The following is a 2258-nucleotide window of genomic DNA, read 5'->3' on the forward strand; positions in this document are numbered from 1 at the left end:
CCCTAATGTCATTCCAAACCTCAATGAATTTATGTCTGTGTAACAAAAGAAAATCATTAGAGTCTTTTTTTGTCCATACAATAGGCTCTTCAATGGTATAGCCTATGGTTTGGTTGCCAACATTCTTCAAAATATCTTTTGTTTCACGGAAGAGAGAAAGTCATACAGGTTTGGAACGACATCAGAGTGAGTAAATGACAGATTTTAAAAGCAGTAAATTAACTTTAATGTATCCTAGCTCAAAATCAGTGGTTTACTGTCAAGTGCATTTCTGTGTGACAAAAGTGCAATATTACGTTTGTTATCTGCATTTGCAGTAAATTCGATAATATCCATCATTAGTTGTCCCTGTCCTATAGATTTATTTATTTACTCCAATTTAAGGCCCTAACCCCAGTTAAAACATTCAAGAGGAAGTCCCGCCCTGGGTCAAAGTATTTCATTTCCCCACGTCTTGTACAATTATGTGGTTGTTTTTAATTTTTCTTGACTTACACCAAGAGAATGGAAGTGAAATGTGACAACATGCCCCATAGGTGATATCATGACAGATTAAAAGGTTACCTGAAATAATCAAAATATTAAGTTTTTCAGAGGTCTATAAAGCTCACACACACTTTATCTTCCTCTTTGTTCCATGTGTTGTTTTGATGCCTTAATGCACTTGTTGTTGTATAATTGCCATCTGTTACACATGATGTAACAGCACTGGATTACACCTGATGATCTTTAAAATGCTGTGATGAGGAAACCTCATTTATTTTTGTTCTATCTGGAGATGACAAAATCTAGACAATATTTCAGCCCTTGCAGGAACAGTTTAACACTCATGTAGTAGAAATTCTGTCATGACGGCAACCTTACAAGGAAGAAAGAAGTTCTCATCATTCTGCAAAAGAAATATTTAACTCGTGCATTATAAAAAAAAAAACTCATGGTCACTTTTTTCTTCCTTCATTTATTGGGAAAAACGTTCAAGCTTCAACCAGTGGTCATGAATGATTGAGTGTTTGACTGGTCCTCTGCGCTTGAGCGATGATTCTGTAGAGTCATGTGTCGAGTAAAGGGCCCGAGAAGGAGTCAAAGCCCAGGGGCCGCCGGCCTATTCCCACACACTCTGGGACATGGGCCATTATTCCGGACTGAGATTTGGGGGTCTGAAGCGCTTAAAAAACAAACAAAGATAAAATGAAGATTAAACTTTGAAAGTGAATAAACGAGTTTTAAACCTACTTCGTTTTAAAGTGCATGTAGACTCACCTCGCCGCACACAGCAGGCACTCGTTGGCGTATGTTACTCGATCGGTTCCACACACGGGTTTATAGATCTTCGGACATGCGTTAGGCGGGTAGTTGCAAATAGGCTGGGTCACAAAGACAATGACATTGTAGAATTGCTTTCATCCAAGTGCAAAAAACTATTGTCTTCATTTACTCACCGGTCTTCCTCCTTTAGATATGGCCACTGTTTGATTCAAGAAGGAAAACAAGGATTAAAGTTTGACACGGCAACACATTTCTCTTGTCCAACTCTGGAAAAGGTGAATTCAGACTAAATAATGTGCAGACTTTATCGAAATTAAACTTCAATATGAAGCACAGTAGTATTAGTAAACTGCATTAGTGTGTATTGCAGGTCCTCATGTGATGTAACCTGCCGCGCAAGCTTCAAAACGCGTGTCGAGCACGAGCACGCAGCGCAACGTCACATGAAGCTCCATGTCGGAACTCGTCCCGTTTTCAGAGAAACACTACGGCTGCGCCCGAAATCTGCAAAATGCTCTGCCTTTGGAGGACACATTTCAAGGCAAGAAGGTCCGCATCTAATCCTCCTGTCTCCAGAGAGACCTTCATCTGATCGATTTTTGAAGGCAGCATATCTGTATCCGTCACTGCCTTTGATATCCCACAATCCTGTGCTTTCCATTCTGTGACAGTTTAGCTGAAAAAAAAAGCGTCCGAAAGTTGCGTTCGCTGGTCAGTTTGTGTAAAACGAACAATTTTTAAACAACATTTTCTACTTCTTATGTCATTTCTAGCGAGAAATTACTAGTGCAGTAATTAAATATTTGTTTTGTTCACCAAAGCGCTCTCTATTTTGCTGTAGATCATTAAACGGTTACACAGTCTGTCCGACATTAGTTTTGTGAGGTGCCTTCATGTATAAACGCTGCCTTACAAGCCATTGTCAGATAAAGCAGATCACGAGTCTCTGGTTCTGGGACGCATAATCAGTGCCTCACTTTCTTTCCGCTCTC

General features: G+C 39.8%; 1 long non-coding RNA gene across 1 annotated transcript; it reads right to left on the minus strand.

The window, feature by feature from the left end:
• Positions 1-951: 951 nt before the first annotated feature.
• Positions 952-2258, minus strand: LOC307140402. The gene is made up of 3 exons (XR_013818243.1): positions 1440-2258; positions 1261-1364; positions 952-1165 (listed from the first exon to the last, which is right to left on the minus strand). It is a non-coding gene; the product is annotated as an uncharacterized lncRNA (long non-coding RNA).

Source organism: Gobio gobio (genome assembly GCF_949357685.1).
Source record: "Gobio gobio genome assembly, chromosome: 16".
NCBI classification, from domain to species: Eukaryota; Metazoa; Chordata; class Actinopteri; order Cypriniformes; family Gobionidae; genus Gobio; species Gobio gobio.